Source organism: Mizuhopecten yessoensis, unplaced genomic scaffold (genome assembly GCF_002113885.1).
Source record: "Mizuhopecten yessoensis strain PY_sf001 unplaced genomic scaffold, ASM211388v2 scaffold10821, whole genome shotgun sequence".
NCBI classification, from domain to species: domain Eukaryota; kingdom Metazoa; phylum Mollusca; class Bivalvia; order Pectinida; family Pectinidae; genus Mizuhopecten; species Mizuhopecten yessoensis.
The window spans coordinates 126,116-148,133 of record NW_018408738.1 but is presented as its reverse complement, the minus strand read 5'-3'; the positions used below and the strand labels follow the sequence as shown (position 1 = coordinate 148,133).

Genomic DNA, 22,018 nt, shown 5'->3' with positions numbered 1-22,018 from the left:
CATGACTAGTATCCCCCCACTCTATACTGGCATGACTAGTATCCCCCCACTCAATACTGACATGACTAGTATCCCCCACTCAATACTGGCATGACTAGTATCCCCCCACTCAATACTGGCATGACTAGTATCCCCCCCACTCAATACTGGCATGACTAGTATCCGCCCAATCTATATAGAGAAATTTAAGCAGCCAGGAAGGATATATTTGACACAATCTTTATACACCATTTTAATGAATTGAACTGAACATCTGACTACAAATATCTTTAATTTGTTTTTAAAAAATCCCAAAGTACTACATTATACCCATTTTTAACAGCAGAATCTTACTTTCTGTATACATAGATATATTTCAATTGTACAATCTCAAACATATACCAGAAAACAGAAACAATACTATTATAAAGTAATAATGGATCTAATGATAGATGTATTGGTGATCAATTATTTGTGATAGCCAATAACTGACTCACAGTTTTAATCCATTAGAACTGTCAGGTCCACTATCTAACATCAAAGCCAGAGTTACATTTGAACAGTTCATTAGAAAACAGCTCTCCTTCTGTTTTAGCTGTTGTCATAATCTCAGTTCCTTAAAGTGGGCATTTCATGTTTAAATCAAGATATGGAAACAGTCGTAACAGCTCTTTATTTTAAACGATACCAGTAATGGTATTATCTAAAGCTTTGTACTTCCTACTTTTTGTAAATCTTTATAAACATCGGAACTTTTGGACTTCTGACACGACACCGACAGATAAAATCCTTTGCTCTCCGGCGGTCCTACACCTGATGGTCTCGTCATTGCTGAAAAATTCTCCTACTTATTTGAGTTGCCATCAACCAACAAAGAGGAATTGTTAAAATGATTACTTCTCCTAACAGTTTTAACTGTCGATAAGTGTGATAGGCAATTGAATGATTTGTTTTTTGCCCTTATCAGATTTTAAATTAAAGTCTGTGGTTTACCTTCGAGTTAAAGTTCCCCTCTATATAAACTTGTTTTCTGTGACTGCCTGGTACCTCCGTTTGACCTGCCCGATTCAATGGTTTAATGTTGCAGCTTTTTAAAAGAAATTAATGATCCGCTTCATTAGTTTTGAACCAATGTCAAACCAAGCTCATTAATCTACGCGACCGCAACAACAGAAAAATATTTGACCTAACAATTAAAGGTGCTTACTTTGGTGCCCTATGTGTCAAACAGGGCCGACATCTTTATCACAAGACTAAATCCACTGAAAACAATCTGATAAGAATGGCATAAACAGTCGTAGGTCTGTAATCAATTCACTAACAATACTTACAAGAGCTTCTGTTACCCAGATCAAACTGTAAATGATGGCCTATTATGGATGCATTTGTAAAAAAAAAATCACTTTTTTTCAAGAATTAGTTATACTTTTGACAAATATTTCTGGTACTATTGAAAAAGATAGATGATGGTACAACCTTTGCTGAAATAAATCCATCAAACACTATGTAATTGAAATTCTTTTATGGACAGGTGGTAAACGACTTTTAAACAATTTATATTGATTTGTTTACATGATAAACCCTTGATACAAAATAAACATAAATCTTTTCATTTTGGCAGGTAGATCTATTTCAGGTGTTAAAAAGAACAGTCAGAACTTGTCAAATTTAAAACAAATGGACAAATATTTCCATTTTTTCCATTTATTTCCTACAACGACAAATAAAAGCTGTTTATCACGAGCCTCTATACAGAATAACATTAGCCTGTAGGTCATGCACAGCAAACCCTTCTCCTCTCATCCTTTTTTCCAATGTGTCAAAACCCAGACAGCATAACCATGGTCATCCCTCCAACCTGTCAAATTCATCTTCATAATTCTTCTGTAACCTCCTTAAAAATCTGTTTTAGTAAATCTATTCCATGTAGTTTTCACAATTAAAATTCATGATATACAGCCCTGTTTAACACCCAGCGCTGTGGGGAACATCCGCAATCACTGGAAAATGAGTACTGTACCAAATTTACCTTGTCAACAATACACATGTCCACAACATCTAGCGTTCAGTTTATAAACTAAATAGTTATATAGATAACTGAAATGTCTACCAAATAGGAAGAGAGTCACTAGTAAAACATGATGTTTAATTGTACTACATAAATTCTTTTATGTAGGACAGTATGAACAAAATAAGATTTCAGTAAACCAAACACACAAGTGAGGTTACAGCTGGTCAAGTCAGTCTTCTAATGTATTTATTTCTACTGTATACAACAGAAACATATATTCAATCCTTGAGGTCGCTAGGTTTTTTAATGTAACTGATAGGCAAAGCCTAAAATTGTTCACATACCTGGTATATTTTAAATTTGACCTTAATGATTATAATTATAATTATGCAAACTAGAATCATCATCTTATGAATTGAACTTGACGCCTATAGGCTTGGTCCTTTTGTTGACTCCCAATGTACAAATTAAACTTACTTAAGTTACTGATCATACCAACTATAAACAGAAAGTTTCAAAGTTCTAAAAACTAAACACTAAAATGAAACAATAGTCATATTGCTATTTATTACATTTTTGCCAGTGAAATAACGGATTCTACGACTTGATAAAACTGATATCTTTCACACTGTGACAAACATCAAAAGTGATGTTTTCACAGTGTAAAAATATCACTTTTTGGTATTGACCAATCATAACGGTATCTTCTATTCGCTGCATTCAAAGGCAACATTTTTTTTGTTCAGATTGAAATGAAGCGACGGTAGAATAAGTGGTTGTTATGGTAAATGTTTGGTACACACACTTAAGTATTTACATAAATATACAATTAATAATATTTTTATATGCAATCATAACAGAAAACGTCCGAATTGTGTTGAGTATCCCATTCAAAATAGCTCGCAGCCCTGTTGTCAAGCGTGACGTCATTAGATTATGGCACTAATTATTACGCTTCTGATTCCCGCCCTTTTTAATGCATTACATTTTTCATGTTTTATGCTTTAAAAATGCAATAAATAGAAAATTTAATGGTGTCTTTAGTAATACCAAATATATTTCACTCGGCTAATTACTGCTTCGCACTCGTGAAAAATATCAAAATATTAGCCACACTCATGAAATATATTTGGTATTACTGAAGACACCATTGAATATCCTCTATATCCAATTTTCATTTTTAATTTGTATAAATGTTCGACCTATCTCATTTAAAAATATCCTATTTATTTATTTCTTTTTCAATGCTCAGTTATTACTCAGCTTATCTTTGAGAATATTAGTCATTATTCAGATATGGCCATTGTTTACATAACAGGTATTGCTGATGAAGCAGTCTACATCAGTTTTACCCTTCTGGAACACCTGGTCTTATCTTATTCTCCTGTTTACTCTTTAAAGGTGTAATTTTTTTCTTGTTTCATGAGTTTTGATTTCAAATAGAATCATCATCACAGTTTTTATTTACATATTGTTATTTATGTTTGCACATTAGTAATGAGTTTGTTCTTTTTTAATACCTCTAGGAAATTCACCATGACTCCTGCATCTTCAGTAAAGTGAAACTTGGAGTTTCATTTAATTAAAATAAGCTGTGAAAAATAAATAAATTCTATGTAAATGAGGTGTCGATGTGCAATAAAACAAGACAATTCCGCGAATTACAGTCCCCCACCGGGTGTGAAATTATATGCCAAGATTGCACAGATGATAAATTCGTTATAAACTAGTAGTGTAGAAGATGGAGCCCAGTAAAACTTTTTTTTGATGCAGGTCAATTAGGTCAGAGTGACCTACATTGATATATGACACACCATCTCACCAAGATGAACCCATACTCCAAGTATAAAGTTCCAGTGACAAGTAGTGTAGGAAATAGAGCATGGACAAACTTTTTCTTTGATGCAGGTCAAAAGTGAAAATGTAGATCAGAGTGACCTACTTTTAATACACAACACTGCCTCACCAAGGTGAACCCATACCCCAAGTATGAAGTTCCAGTGACAAGTAGTGTAGGAGATAGAGCCTGGACAAGATAGCGGAAGGACAGACGGACACAACGCAAAACTATAGTCCCGCCCAGTTCCCGGTGGGGGACTAATAACAAGTCTGAAGACAAATGTTTCCAAGTGCAGGACACACGCATCTTATAGAAAAAGAATTATCTATAAAAAGAAAAGAATCATCTTTCAACTGGTGAGAAAATTATATACTGTTAAACAATATAAAAACATAAAAATGAAGAATGTTTGGTCAGTAGATCAGAGAAAAATTCTAGAAGGAAGGCAGTGCGTGTATTACTAGATGCTGTACTCGACAGGTATCAGGTTATAGCGACCTTACCCAACTCTTCCTTGTCAACACCTGCTGACAAAGGCAAAGTGCAAGCGATACGCAAAATATGGAAATTTAAGAATATGTTGCATGTCTGCAGATATACCATAAAGTCACGCAATTTACATTCAAATTCATTATTTTCTGTTAAGATACACCAATATTTATTCACCCTTTACACTGTTAATTTAATTGAAAAACTGCCATGTGATATACAATCTTTTTCCATCCCACACAGGGTCACATGAATATCTATCAGGTTTTATTCATTTATTCATGAATATTTTAGGAGATATATTTTCACATTCACCAAACAAAACTTTTATCTGGATTCCAAAGTTTCCATACATGTTTTGATGTGTAATTTAACAATCTCAGGTGAGCAAACTGTTTGTAAAATATATGTGTGCAGGCCTCCAGCCATTTTTGACCATTTTAATTGTTTTGTGTCTGATTTAGATTCGATACACTTTTTAATGAAGTCAAAACATGCAAATGGATAAATGATAATTTCCCAGATTTAATGAAATCTTGTTGATATGAATAACAGTTTATTTGTTTAACTGCAGGACAAGATTACCAAAGGAGAAAATATTTCCATTGTCATGGTATATAAAACAGATTTGATAAAAAGGCTACAACAATAAAATAGACAATATCGTGATATAAATGAGTGATATTTCCGACATTCTGATCCACACCCATGTTATTGAAAAACCAGAATTTCCCCAAATATGGTCAAGAAATAGGGATAGCCTTTTACATCATAAACATTCAGAAACCTGTCATAAGGATTCTTTATGATAATACATGACAGATGTCTTCAGCTGACCACTGCATGGCCAGTGATCTCACCTCAAAGCTGGGACACATCACAGAAGACAGACACATAATCAACATCTGAAGATTCTCTACACATAAAAGAGTTCCCTGTCACAGTCCTGAAGTCAGGAGTGACAGAATACACTAATCTTGTCCTGAAGTAACATACACCTGGATCTGTGATTACACCTGGATCTTATAATTACACCTGGATCTGTATATAATTACGCCTGAATCTATAATTACACCTGGATCTGTGATTACACCTGGATCCGTAATTACACCTGGATCTTATAATTACACCTGGATCTGTATATAATTACGCCTGAATCTATAATTACACCTGGATCCATTTCTTATCCACGAAATAACAAAGAATATTTATTTCTTTACTGTTGAAAGGGAAATTTGAAAAGAAATGAATTGGTGCCAGTCTTGCATAAGCTGGTCCAGGTATTATACTTAAATATCTTTAAGGGGCAAATAGCCCAACTCACCTGTGAGGAAGTGATATAGGTGGCACACGAATGGTTTAGTTATTGATATGTATTTATAGGTATGGCAATATAATAGTGTGCATATTAATATCATACACATTATTATATACGCAGTACACTTATTGATCACAGCTGCAATACTGCAAATCACCAAGTAAACAAACACATGTCACCAAAAACAAATAATCAGTAACCAAAACGTTTCTAAAAGAGATACACAGACACCAAAATTACATCCCTCCGAACACAATCAGCCTGAACATATCATCACATACTTAAGTAGATAGATCTACCAATACTGATTATGTATATCTTTAATGGAAAAATATAAAGAAAAGGAAATGCTGAATATCAACTATCATAAATGCATTTTTTCATGTAAACCTGACACATAAAGTCCCCACCCAACAGTAATACAAATCCAACCATGTATAGCGTTATAAGTTACTGGCAGCACACTCTTTTGTGTATTTTCAAACAGTTACAAGAATAGTTTAGGATAAATGCAAATACATAAGGTTAATTTTCAATGTACAAATATGCATTACATATTAAGGTTAATTTTCAAATTACGTTTCATATACCAGGCAATATTTAAAAAGAAAACATGTATTAAGCTACATAAATGTTTCATTAAGAAATCTTATCAAGCAGAATAACATTAAGTTTTGTTTACCTCCTACCTCAGAACTCGGACATCCAAATATGTGACAGCTAGTGCTAGTAGTGGACTCTGTGACAGTAAAGTCCATCTCTCAGAAAATATTTCAGGGTTGGAATGTTTTGACAAATTAATTGAGATAAACATTTAAAGTCAGGTTTGAAGTTCAACTAGCATCTTTATTTCAGTTACTTTTGATAAAAGAATTGGGAAAGCCTCCAAGATGTGTCATTAATAAAATAAACAGTTACGTCTTTGATGTGAACAGGTCATCTTACAGCATAGCCAATCATTTACAGGTGAGTTCAATCTTTACAGGTAAGGTGACAGGTAGGACCCCTAAAAGGTGTACAACTCCTTTGAAATATACGCCTAATGCTGATTATCATCTCACCTTTACTTTCATTTTTCTTGCAAACAAATCAAGACCTCAGGTGAAACCAATTAGGATTTGTGATTTTTATCTCACCTGTCCAGGTATTTAGGGACTGTTGATCTGCCCCACTGCTGAGATTGTTGTTCTTTGATTACTGCCCTTTGAGATTTGCCCTGCCCCTGAGGAGCCAGGCTTTCACTATAAGGCTGTCCTGACCCCATGCCATTGACACGACCCCACACCATTGACACGGTTTAGCCTCTATTGGTCAATGATGAAGTCCAAACAAAGCAGTCACTTTATTGCTCCAGTTGTGATCCCCTTTTATCCTCTACATCACAAACTGGACAGGACTTAGGGAGACTGGACACACACTGGACAAGTACTCTGAATATTGACTTCTACCACATCATCGTCTGAATTAATTTAACTCAAGGCTTAGCCAACTGCTGGTTTGCTATTGGCAATTTGAATTGAACACATTTGAGGTTTCTATCACCAATAAATGTAAATAGGAACACTTAAAGGATTAGAAAACGTCCATTTGAAATATGAAAAGCAACTTAAACAGCCTTAATTCTAGCTTTTTTTAAATTGACAATTTTACTATATTTTGGTCCTTGCAAAATAAGGCAAATTTCATTCCATAAAATATCTTATAATGACAATGATCTCCTTCACTCTTGGCTTCAGTCTTCATACATTATGTCCAACAGTTTATATTGAGGTCAGGCAATGTCTCAGAACTTCATCAAAACCTCAAGTTTGCTTCACTCAATTAAGGCTGAAATTTCTACAATGAATTCGGATTTAACTCAATTTCAACATTTAACTCCTTTAATTAACAAGACTTTCTGCATTTCTAATTTTCAGATGACCCCAAAAAATAAGATCAGTGCAGTTTTACTAATAATAAAATGAAAGACATAATTTACATGCTATGTATACTGATGATATGCCATTCAGACGTGGACTTGGGTCCAGGGTCAGCGATTGAGTCCAGGGTCACCGATTTAAACCCATATCAAGCCCAGTAGGAAAAACAGCGGTGAAGAACATAAACAGAGAACATGATTTGTGTGGACTGTCAATCAAGTTTAAATTAAATCTGATGCCAATATAAACATTGGTTCCTATGTTACTCTAGGTCACTTGCTTCATTGTAAAACTGACCACTCAATTAAAACTTCAAAGGTCACTGATAGATTGACCAGTCACAACCTGGCCAGGTATCAAAATAAATCAGTTGTTCAAATTAAAATGCTGTCATTCTCCTGAGTGGAAATTCTTTATGAAGCCAAAACAAGTCGCAATTTGAAAATTAGATAAAGTGGCCTTATACTCATTGAATCTGTTACACCTCCCTGGGAAATCCTTTCATTGATTCATCGTATGAAATAATACCACAACACCTTGAACTTGTTTAGTCAAGTAATATGAATATTATCCTCATTAAAAAGTTTTGGAATAGCAACATCACATAAAAATACCAGGTACCTGATTATTGAACGGGGTAGCACTTACAATTGTTGTCAACATCAAAAAGGGGCTTCATTTTCAAATGTTGTTAGGATAATACAAGTAAAAATATTTTGTATTTTTCATCTCAATTTTATTGCCGACAATCAAAAGAATTGAACAACTGCCATTTAGCCTGTATTTGTTGTTTCCTGAAAGTATTTAAGAAATTTTGATTTTGATTTTTTTTATAAGTTTTAATTAAAACTGAAATTGAAAGATTAACTGCTATTGCGATTTCTAAATTTTATAAGCAAACAATTTTGCTGCATTCTAATAAATCATGATCCGTGTCTGAATGAATTACCGTATGTGATTGAGTTGTTACAGGGAATAAGTAAAGTTCATTTTTGTTTATAAAAGGCAAAGTTCTCTTTAAAAAAATGGGTTTTCAAAGCTAAATAGATGGGCTGAAAACCATTACATAGACTAGAAAAATATATTCAATGTTAAGAAGTTGATAATGTGTCTGATCAAGCATTATCAAGCATATACAAGTCCCTCCCAAAACTCCTCATTATCCAATTTCATGACAACTTCCTCCTATAAAGGGTTTCCTGCAGCTGGTGATCTGGTGAGAGGAAGTAATACAAACATTTGTTTAACTATCAAACAGGAATCTAGAAAACACAACAAGACAAACGCCTCTTAAAGAGATCAGAGAAAATGGCAGTGTTAAGTTGCTTTATTTTTTTGTTTTGTTTATGAGTGCCGTTAATTTTCTGACACTTTAGCTGGAATGGGAATCATGCTTCATGAAAATATCTCCCACTTTTCAAATCATCATCCATTTTGTGGTGTGGAGCTTTGCGGTGGTAAAGACAAGATATATTGCTGGTTGGGTTTCCAGTACAGATGGTGTCCCAGTACAAGCTCCCCAACAACTGGGGTATACCCTGTATAAATCACCCACACTAGCACTGCCACAGTGTAACTAGCCATGAAATTGTGTACATTCCTAGAATGAGGAAAACAGAATAAGAATTTTGTTAAAAAACACACAAAGAAGATAAAATATTTGAAGACAAATTGAAAACGACAAGTGTAAACTATATGGCAGTGTCAACATAGGAAATACTAATGGGGAAAAGTCCAGTTTTGTTCCTGTTCTTTGTACATCTGCAAGATATTAGGAGGGTGTTAGGCAGTTTCACTTCTGTTGTACTATAACCAAAGCCTACATAAAGTATAGAAACAACCAGAATTCTCATATAGACACACACATGTACCCATTTGCTCTGTATTCGTTGCCACTATGTTAAAATTAAAACTGTTCACTCTAGACTGATGATAGGGATGTTATACTCCCACAGACTCTAGACTGATGATAGGGATGTTATAACTACTGTGACATACTACTGGTAATGTTGGAGAAAGCTGGTCTGTACAGCTTTTGGTTGTTCAATTCATTGAAAATCCAACTCAAATTTGAAGAAAATATGAAACATAGATCAATTTATTTTGAAAATTAATGCAAAATATGAGTATTGACCTGCATTCCGAATACGATTGCAGACAGATATACCGCTATGTACTTTGGACAAGTGAAAGATATTGGTATTATACCATACTCTTTCAATATATATGATAATTAAACAATGAACTCTTTAATATCCTCTATACATTTGATATTTAAGACCATTTCAAATTGTTTCCTAAATACATGATACTGTTTCCTCTGATCTTTCCAACTCTTAATATTCAGAATGGCTTTTCTCAAATACAATTGCTATTACACGGTCAGTTTAAGCAGAATTCAAAATTTTGATTAGAACATAAAATTCTTAGTTCCTCAAAATGGTTTGGCCCAAAGATATCCAATTTCAATTGCTGATCTCAATTAGATGATGCAGTTTACTTTGTTACTGGATAGACAGACTCGCGTAGATTTGATTAAATGAACAGACAAGCAAGGTATAAACATAAAAGAAATACCATACAAAGAAATAAAGAAAATACCATCTCCTTTTTATTTGTATTGCAACCACGGAAGACTTTTCATCTCGTTATTCCATCTCTCTTCCTCTAGCATATGACATAATAAAATCGCAAGTAGCAGAACATCTTATGCATTTTGTTCAGTGTTTTTGTAATTACTTAAACTAGTTATTAATCAATTAGTAATGAACACATCGAAAGGACGATTCAAAACTTCGGTATTTTGAGATATTTTTACATGAACTATCAAAAGCAACTAGACTCGAGACCACTACATCAGTTAATACATTGAGAGGAATATTTCCAATTCCTTTTTGCTCTTTGAAGATTTAATTAATCAAGAAATTTTCTAAGATAAATTCTTGTTTCAAAGTAGTTTTTCAAGACAAAATTATATCTTTTGAACATTTGACATGATAAAAAAAATCCAATAACATGAAACCATCCGAGCTAGCTAGTGTAGTGTGACTACCTCGATCGTAATACCGTCCAACGGTCTACAAAGATACAGCAAAGCTTTCCCTCTCAATTGACTGTCGTGTGCCGTGGTCATCAACAATAGATGGAGTGTTCCCAGATCACAAGGATAAGTGAAAGTAGATTGAAAATAGAGATTTTTTGTGGGGTATAGAGGATTTCCATGTAGAGATGCTGTGATAGTGTCTCCGACATCAACCATCCGTGTGTGATTAGTGTTTTACCTACCTGTATGGCCCTCAGGTAAATAATCCCAGACAGTACGCTTACATTACCAGTACATCACATCAACTTCCCATTTAACTCAACAGCATTGTTTTATCTCCAAAGTATGACAATCATCAAAGACAATCAAAATATCCCTATTTTCCAGAAACACTTCTGTATACATTTCAACAATTATATGTTACCTATCAACATTCCCTATAACATGATAATTTACATTAACAAAAATTTGATGTCTATCCTCTGATATTTGGTATTCTGACATTTTGCAAGTCGGGTGATTTTTTTAATTCTATGACAGTTGGTGGTATCTCAAACCTGTAATTTGGAAGTTGGTGTCTAATTCTCTAAACTCTGAGTTATTTGGTATGTTGGTGGCATCTGGAATATCTTGTAAGTGAGTGGCATCTCTAGCCTTTGATATTTGGTAAGTTGGTGGCATTCTCTAACTTCTAAGCTATTTGGTATGTTGGTGGCATCTGTGACCAAATTTGTATTTGGAAAGTATGTGGCATCAATAAATTCCTAGTTCTCTAGTCTGTGTTATTTGGTAAATTGATGACATCCTTAAACTTCTGTGATACATTGTATGTGGTAAGTTAAAGAATCAACACAGAAACATGGTTATAAAAAATTACAAAGAAGAAAATTTCCATATATCTATTTGACCTAATGAGAACATAATAATAAAAATTACAAATACAATCACATTTAACAAAATAGCTAGTCGGTGTGGCATCAATCAAGAGAGAAAACAGTATAATCAATTAATGATTACTCTTAACTGTATAATTAATTAATGATTACTCTTAACTGTATAATCAATTAATGATTACTCTTAACTGTATAATTACTTAATGATTACTCTTAACTGTATAATCAATTAATGATAACTCTTAACTGTATAATCAATTAATGATTACTCTTAACTGTAAAATCAATTAATGATAACTCTTAACTGTATTATCAATTAATGATTACTCTTAACTGTATTATCAATAAATGATAACTCTTAACTGTATAATCAATTAATGATAACTCTTAACTGTATAATCAATTAATGATTACTCTTAACTGTATAATCATTATTGATTATACAGTTAAGAGTAATCATTAATTAATTATACAGTTAAGAGTAATCATTAATTGATTATACAGTTAAGAGGCATCATTAATTAATGATGCCTCTTAACTGTATAATCAATTAATGATTACTCTTAACTGTATAATCAATTAATGATGCCTCTTAACTGTATAATCAATTAATGATTACTCTTAACTGTATAATCAATAATGATTTCTCTTAACTGTATAATTAATTAATGATTACTCTTAACTGTATAATCAATTAATGATTACTCTTAACTGTAAAATCAATTAATGATTACTCTTAACTGTATAATCAATAAATGATTACTCTTAACTGTATAATTAATTAATGATTACTCTTAACTGTGTTATCAATTAATAATAACTCTTGACTGTGTAATCAATTAATGATTACTCTTAACTGTATATATTTGGACTAAAAGACTTGCCAGATTCCAGATACACTAAGGAATACGATGCCGTTCCAAGCTCTAAAGTGCTCCCGATCAATGGTACCTTGCTTCACATGTTCAAGCAAGCTTCTACAGGTTCCACTATCGCTCATCTCAGGGCTTCAATTATTTATGTTTTTAATAAAACATGGACATGTGTTTTGGCAGCCTCAGTGAATGTAATGCTACAATACATATTCTGCTGTTAAAATTCTGATACATTTAATTACAGAAACTAACTCCAATAACCTTATAACTCAGGCAATTAGGCCACTGAATACGAAGGATTTATATAGAAAGATCACAGATTTGCATTGACCACCATCTTAGAAAGTACACATAACTTCAAGGTAAAGAGTACCATTGCATCAGTTACAGGTAGATTGGATGGTGATAGGATTCAAGCAGATTTCTACTCAAGAGTCTTCTATATAGAAGATGAAGTAATCAAGAGTTCTTCTGGAATATAGTAACTTATCCCCTGTCAAGTTCTTCAAAAGCTTTGTGACTCATAAATAAGACAAATCCACCTCATTTTGATGTTGTGCTTGTATAATCTCTGTATGGTCATGTAAAGGCTCAGAGTTGGACCCCTGTATTTTTTCTTGTTTTTTTTTTTTAATTATTTTGATTCATATCTACTTTAAAATAGTAAATTTTCTAAGATGATTACAATTTTGTAAAATGCATGGCAACTGATGATTTTTATGGAATATTTCTGTTTCACAATAGTCACAACGGTAATGATATAGTGTAATTGTTGGTAGTCCTTTTCAGACATATGAACAGCTGATAATAAAATAACCATTCAATAATCTTCAGGACTTTCCAGAAGCAACAGTAGTGGAAACTCAAACCAGAGGAAACCAAATTACACATCCCCTACGTATACAAGCACACCAGATATAAAGAGCAAATCAACACTATTAACGAAATCAAACAGAATTTTCAATCAAATTAAAGCACATGCATGCATCACCTGAATAATTTTCTCTGGCTCTTTTTCAATGGTACCATTCAGCTGCTATATATATATATTGTATGGTAACGGATCATGTGTTGAAAACGTCAGAAACAAGGTAAAATATATGCTAACTACTTACCAGTTTGGGACTCTAAACCATATTCCTTTCGTACAATTTCAGGTCCAGATGTTTGACACAATAAATTCAACTGTTGATGAATCTGGTAATGTAATCTTCCGAGTAGAAACAGCGAGAAGGCGCCACTGTGTGATGGACAACCTGAAATAAGGACCGTTACAAATCGTCACGCACATTGCCCATAACAATTACATCATATTTATCCTACTACGGGAATACACAATATATCAGAGGAGCCGACATTGTTAAGTCGCCTCACTCACTTGAATCTTATCATCATCCAATCTACCTGTATCTATACCTGTACAGTTATACACACAGACATATCTCGGTGTATCTACCCAGGTAGGTACTTATCACAGGTGATAATAACCGAAGACACATCTTTAAGTTCAAGGGCCATCACAAGATAACTACTGTTTGTGTGTAAACAAGCAAGAAGACTCGGAGACAAGGCCAAACGGCACATCCCACACTGGAGCGCTGGGGCGTGTCAATGACTTCTGTATCAGCCGTATTCTTTCTCAACAGTAAGGTCTTGAATTATGTATTGCCAGGTCGATGGAGCTACATTTCGGGTAGACACGCATCTTTGAATTTGTAGACCACATTACTCATAGAGAGGTATAAAACAAACATTACTGAGGGCCTGTTCTGGTGTTTCATTGTTTTCTTATTGTAACCATACTTCATGTCAATCAAAAATAAGAAAAATAAATCAACACTATAATGCACAGTATATTGTGTATTTACCCTGGCCATACATACAATGAATGTCTTCTTCAAAGATGTATTGGATTATAGCATAATTGTCAAACGGAACAATATAACAATTAAAGTTAACCTTAACACTATTATCTGTTAGCACTTCAGACTTTTAGTAAAACACAAGGATTAGTCATGTAAACTACCAACAATTCTCTCGATTCACAGATTTTCCTCAACTTCTTTTTATAATTTCCTACTTGAAATACATGTATATGAAGATGTGTTTTAGTTTGAATATTCAGAATGTACCCATTCAAAATTTTTGTTTTTAATTTCTAATGTATGATTTATTTCTTCTTTTTTTTTACAGAAGGAAACTGTTCTCATTTAAACCTCTAGATGTTGTATTATCAGAGGGATGTCATTGAAAATTCTCAAGGAAGGATCCCAAAGCCCCATGAGAAGATATTTGAAAGCCTGTTTGTGTTAACACAAAAGAGGACCCCCTGAACCCCAACAAATAAGTGGGAGTGGGGAATCTTATTTTGTGTCTACACAAGGGATTATCCCCCAAATATACCAGTATAAGGTGGGATGGAACCTATTTCTGTGTTTATACAATGGATGATCGGCAGAAACCATCAGTATAAGGTGGGATGGAACCTATTTCTGTGTTTATACAATGGATGATCCGCAGGATCCATAAGTAGAGGGTGCAGTCGAACCCTAGTTCTGTGTCTACACAACAAATGACTCCCAGACAACTAGAATATATATGGTTTGGTGGCCATTGAGCCCTAAACCTATTTCTGTGCTTTTAAGTAGCTGCTCTCCCCTTGATTTTTGTTGTTTAAATTCTCTAATTAGTATCGAAACAATCAGGATTATTGAAAAATGAAAGACTGCTGATAATACATTCTACCAGTTTTAAAGAAATAAAAGTGTCTTTTTTAAGTCAGGAGTTAGTATAATAATTTTTCCTGTAGGCAAGGCTTATATACACTCACATAAAAGTCAGAGAAGATAAAGTGCCACCCTAAGACAAAAGATTTACCTGCTATGAACCTGTCACATTTCTAAGAAATGTCCAAAATTCAAAATGTATCGGACAAGTTGATTTAGGCTGTGATATAAAACATAACAGGCCTTTATAATGACCGCTATCCACCAGTAGAGGCACTAATATAAAGCCAAGCGGCAAGATACATACAATAGGTAACAAACACAGAGACTTATCATTAATAATTTTAGAGCCATTCATTGATAATTAGAGCTGTATACTTGACTTTACCATCAGTGACCTTGAAGTGGTTGTCATTTCATTATTGCGATGTAGAATACAGATACAATAGGTTTCTTCTCCTTCTACACAGATCAAACATGACAAAAATGATAATAAGAATTACTGTTACAATGTATACAGCTAAAAGTTGTGAACAATTTTTGAAAATATTTTTTGTGAAAAATTGCTGATCTAGAAGGCATTTGTAATGCGAGAAGAAAAACGAACCATCGTAAGATGCACATGTTATTTTTATAGTCATTAATTCTTTAAGCCAATGAGAACAGTGATATGTTTCTGCATGGCTCAGTGGGCAGAATAAGACCAGCAGCTGTGCTTTGTATTGATATCAATGGAGCTGGAACTAAATTTGTTTAACTTACCAAATTTTTCCGTTTTTTCATCTAAGCTTTTTTATTTCTCTTTTTTTTGGTGTTCAAAACCTCTAACATGTTTACATGACATTGTGCTGGCACTGCAGTGCTTGTTTTGTTTAGTGTAATGGACATGTTATTCCAGACTTGAAACATTTTTATGTGTTTAACACATGTTATTAATTGGTTTGTGTAATCCAGGTACGTTTAAGTAAAAGGGATTGAGGAAAATGTCTGTGGCTATATAATTAGCTGTTTGTTTTTCAGCATACAGCTGTACCAGAATACAGCAATAGATCACTGGACCATAGCGATGATGTATCTACCAGTGTTTGCTCCTTATGTTATATTACATGTACTGATACATTTTTTCAATCTTTATGTACACCACAAAATGAAAGTTTATAAATGATTTATAAAATTGTGGGAGAAAAAATAACACTTTTTTGATGTAAAGAAAGAAATTTCAACTCTTGGGGAAAAGTTTTTTGAGGTTCAGCACTTGACAAAGCCTCATGCTGAACCTCAAAAATCCATCTCCATGCAGGTTGACATGAAAGCTGTTTAGTATTCTGCTAAATAAAATCTATCATCACTCAGAAGGTATGAGGAAACTGATTAAATTAATTACCTAAGAACTCAGTACCTTCCTATAACCTTATGTTATAGATTTCAATTTCAATCTCCCCTTTAAACCTCAACTGAATAGTCTTATTTAACACTTTCATCTAAAGACTGGTCATATCCTTCAACCATATGCCAATAAGAATTTGTTTTCAATGACCATGCAAGTTTGGTAAAAATCTGGAAGGCTGTTTTCTTGAGGAAACCTGGTCATTGTTGCACTGAAAGTCATTGCTATTAACCCTCAAAAGATTACAACAGCAAAGGTTATTTAATTACATTAGCTTATTGAGTTGACACTGAAGCAACAGGGAAGGCACCATGAGCTGACACAGGCAACAAAAGATTATTGAGCTTGTACAATTTGAATGTGAAGGCTTCTTGATTGGGTCCTTACACCTGCACCAGTAATTTACAAAAGTTTATTATATTCAAACAAGAAACAAATATGTACCTTACAGTTATTATAAACATATCCCAACTATGTTAATTTAATTTTAAATGTAAATACATGTATAACTGACTTTTTTATAGTACTGCTAATGCCTAAGTTACCAGATGATAATTGGATTCAGCACATATTTGGATTTGTAATGCTAATTCTGATGGCAGTACGATGGTATAACGTTATTAAATACATATAAACAAGACGTAGATATCCGGGACTGTTTCCGTTCACCTGCTACACCATCTCTTTGACATCCATACTGTATTGATCCTGATGTCCCCATTAACACTATACATCTTACAATGGCTCAACAATTTGCCACAGAGGCTAATGGCTTCTGTAATTCTCGGGGAATCGCAGGGTTGTAGAAAACGATTAGTTTGATCAGACACAGAAAATGTGTTTGAACCAAAATTTCTTTTAATTGATTTTCAGTACATATGTTGTCAAATTTAGTTTTAGTTAAAGCAAATATTTTAACAGAATAAGTTAATTTCAAACGGGTACTTTTCACGACTGTAGTGAAAAATGAAAGTTTTCTGAAAGTCCACACATTGCCTCATCATCATCAATAGTGTAATTATAACTATTGTAGCACACTTAAAATCAAGCAAATTATCCAATTTTAACAGATTAGACACATCGATGAATCAACAAGGGGCCGCATCGACCAAGTGGTTAAGGTGTCTGACATTCTGCTGGCCAGTTCAAGGCCTATGTGGGGCAGTCGCAAACTACTGGCTGTATTTTGGTGGTTTTCTCCGGGAACTCTGGTGTTCCTCCACCACCAAACCTGGCACATCCTCGAATGACCATAGCTGTTAATAGGACGTAAAACACGAACAAACCAAACCAAACCAAAAGAAAAATATGCGCAGACAATCATATTTGAGCACAATATTTAAATTGTGAATACTGCTAAAATAAGATCACCACTAAAATATGAATACTTATAGAAAGCATTTCATTTTTTGAGACTTTTCTCAAAGTTTGAACCTTTAAGATTTTATAGGTTATTTGAGGTAGGACTTCATTGCCTCAGACTATGATGTGGTTGTTTGATCTTTCATTAATTAATTGAGCCAAAAATCTGAGTTGTTAGAAAACCTTGATATAAATAATCCCAACAAACTCCAACTAAGTAAATAGATCAGCATCTCATCCTAATCTCCTTTAGGAAAATATACTAACTAGGTTTCTGTAGGAAATATTTACATTAGATTTCTACTAGAAATATTCACTCTAAGCCTTCAGCTGGAAGTAGTAACATTACTCTTGTGTTAGGAATATGTGATATTTTTGTGTAGCTATCCTCCGACATAAGTACATCTAACATGGAAAAATCCCTCTAATCTGATGTTCAACTTAAAGGATTTCATATAATTAACTTAGGAATGCTGAATAAACAAGAATAACAACATTTTTATACACACAAGCTGAAATTTACTTTCGTCTCTGAGAATCCACTTAAAATTTGGAGGGCCCATAAACATCCTCACAGTCGTTTTACAATCACAGTTTACATAATACATTCTCCACTATGTTTTGAAGTTTTTGCATTTTCTAGTGTTTTTTCCGTCTCCCCACTTGATACCAATTTCACGATGAATGAGTTTGGATGCAGGGTGATGAAGCACGTGATGCCATATATACAGCGGTCCTGTCAACACGCCCCTAATTGTAGGTCCTGTAGCACACAGACAGCAAGGTGCAGGCCCTCGCACATCAACACCCACTATATAATTCAACTTGTGGCAGCTCCCCTTCTCCAGACATCATCACAACAGTTAGTCGTAATTGCTGAGATACTGGAGGCAAAATTACTTTGGACAAGTGGACATTTTTTAGAATCAATTTTGACTACTGGACATTTTTAGTTGCATTAAACATATCAGAAAACATTCCTGGAGCTTATTGATTTATTTCAAACCAAGGATTTTTTTCTGATAGACTTGAAATATCTTTTGAGTTCATTATCAGGGATTTCTTGCTGAATATTTAGCATAAATAAAACAAATTCTAATCATTTCTTTGATTTTCAAAAAGAATCTCTTGGATGACAAAAATGTTCATCGTCTTTTTCATCAATTTGGAAAGTCTTTAATATTCAACATGTTTCTTTTTCTAAGAATAAAAAGGAAGACATGAATTTTAAAGGCAGGAAAAAGTCCAGTTAAACCTTGTCCAAACCTAATGGGACCATCATAAACTTGGAGAAATATAGGTGATTTAGTTAACCAAGAAAATACAGAAGTTTACTGCCATAGTTCAATAACAGTGAGGCATTAGAGATATCCAGTTTGGTAATATAAGGACATTTAGACAGCACCAAAGTTTAAACTTTGACAACCTACTCCCCCCCCCCCCCTCATTTCCTTCGAAAAGAAAATTGCCAGGATGGATGTGGAACAACAGTACTTATAACACTGCAAACCTCCATTGGAATATCAATTTTATAATTTGGTAGCTATATATAGTGTCTCGGGGGAAAATCAATTTGAGTGAGATATGACAGCTGAAAGTGAATGGTGATGAATGTGACATGAAGGAATACTGGCATGGACCCTCTGGCCTGGTGAGCTGAAACAAGCACCCGGTAATGTGTCTGTGATTGATTGAAAAACACCAACTTTGATGAGCATCAGTGATCAATAGCTCAGACTTCCTCAAACACATCAATTAGCCAACCAGTAATTCTGTAAATGGTGGTGTGTGGCGTCACTCAGCTGACGAGGACACCCATTATCAATAATGTGTCCTGCTATTGCTAAAGAGGAAACTCATTCTCAGTAATGAGCGATATCATGACAGTGGCTGACGAAACATCCATTCTCACTCATACGGAGGCATGTACGGTATAGTCTAGTGGTAGGGCGCCGGGTTCGTGACTGAAGGGTTGCGGGTTGGAGTCATGGTACGCCACTGTGTTGTATCTTTGAGCAAGATACTTAACTCCAGTCTACTCAGTTGCAAATGAGTATGTGGTTGGGTAGTGCTAGAATTGTAGAGTGCTAGCTGTGAGTGCCGAAATGGCAGCACCAACCGTATACTCCCAAGTGAGTTGAGAAAGATATTGGCTCAGGTTGCAAATGCCCTATAACCACGGATTATAATTTGTGAACTGCTTTGAGACGAAGTACCAACTAGGTTGTGATAAAGCGGCATATAAGAACATTGAATTATTATTATAGTTATTATTTGCCGTGTGTGTATGAAAGGGGAAAATGAGGCCACCAGTTCTCAGTAATATTCTGTAACTGTAAAAGGGGCTGATAAGGAAACTGACATTCTAATGAGCACTAGTGCGTGACAGGGGCCAAACAAAGACACTGTCAGGCCACTCATTCTCAGTTATATGTCATGTTACTTTGATAATGGGCGGAGGGGGGTGTCAGGACACTCATTCTCAGTTCTATGTCATGTTACTTCGATAATGGGTGGAGGGGGATGTCCGGACACTCATTCTCAGTTATATGGCATGTTACTATGATAATGGGTGGAGGAGGATGTCCGGACACTCATTCTCAGTTATATGTCCTGTTACTTTGATAATGGGTGGAGGAGGATGTCCGGACACTCATTCTCAGTTATATGGCATGTTACTTTGATAATGGGTGGAGCGGGATGTCAGGACACTCATTCTCGGTTATATGTCATGTTACTTTGATTATGGGTGGAGGGGGGATGTCCGGATCCTCATTCTCAGTTATATGTCATGGTACTATGATAATGGGTGGAGGGGGATGTCAGGTCACTCATTCTCAGTTATATGTCATGGTACTTTGATAATGGGCGGGGGGGGATGTCAGGACACTCATTCTCTGTTATATGTCATGTTACTTTGATAGTGGGTGGAGGGGGATGTCCGGACACTCATTCTCAGTTATATGGCATGTTACTATGATAATGGGTGGAGGAGGATGTCCGGACACTCATTCTCAGTTATATGGCATGTTACTTTGATAATGGGTGAAGGGGGATGTCAGGACACTCATTCTCTGTTATATGTCATGTTACTTTGATAAGGGGTGGAGGGGGATGTCCGGACACTCATTCTCAGGTATATGGCATGTTACTTTGATAATGGGTGGCGGGGGGATGTCCGGATACTCATTCTCAGTTATATGTCATATTACTTTGATAATGGGTGGAGGGGTGATGTCCGGATACTCATTCTCAGTTATATGTCATGGTACTTTGATAATGGGCGGGGGGGGATGTCAGGACACTCATTCTCGGTTATATGTCATGTTACTTTGATAGTGGGTGGAGGGGGATGTCCGGACACTCATTCTCAGGTATATGGCATGTTACTTTGATAATGGGTGAAGGGGGATGTCAGGACACTCATTCTCGGTTATATGTCATGTTACTTTGATAATGGGTAGAGGGGGATGTCAGGACACTCTTTCTCAGTTATATGTCATGTTACTTGGATAATGGGTAGAGGGGGATGTCCAGTTATATGTCATGTTACTTTGATTATGGGTGGAGGGGGGATGTCCGGATCCTCATTCTCAGTTATATGTCATGGTACTTTGATAATGGGCGGGGGGGGATGTCAGGACACTCATTCTCCGTTATATGTCATGTTACTTCGATAATGGGTGGAGGGGGATGTCCGGACACTCATTCTCAGGTATATGGCATGTTACTTTGATAATGGGTGAAGGGGGATGTCAGGACACTCATTCTCTGTTATATGTCATGTTACTTTGATTATGGGTGGAGGGGGATGTCCGGACACTCATTCTCAGGTATATGGCATGTTACTTTGATAATGGGTGGCGGGGGGATGTCCGGATACTCATTCTCAGTTATATGTCATGTTACTTTGATAATGGGTGGAGGGGGGATGTCCGGATACTCATTCTCAGTTATATGTCATGTTACTATGATAATGGGTGGAGGGGGATGTCAGGACACTCACTCTCAGTTATATGTCATGTTACTTTGATAATGGGCGGAGGGGGATGTCAGGACACTCATTCTCTGTTATATGTCATGTTACTTTGATAATGGGTGGAGGGGGATGTCCGGACACTCATTCTCAGTTATATGGCATGTTACTTTGATAATGGGTGGAGCGGGATGTCAGGA

The 22,018-nt window shown here is 35.0% G+C and overlaps 1 protein-coding gene across 2 annotated transcripts in view; it reads right to left on the bottom strand.

Annotated features, from left to right (window-relative positions):
* LOC110462658 (protocadherin-7-like) overlaps positions 1–22,018 on the bottom strand; it is a 78,726-nt gene that overhangs the window by 35,535 nt on the left and 21,173 nt on the right. For both annotated transcript variants that reach the window (XM_021516728.1, XM_021516730.1), the window contains one exon: positions 13,483–13,623. The gene's annotated coding sequence lies outside the window, so the exon portion shown is untranslated. The remainder of the gene's footprint in view (positions 1–13,482; positions 13,624–22,018) is intronic.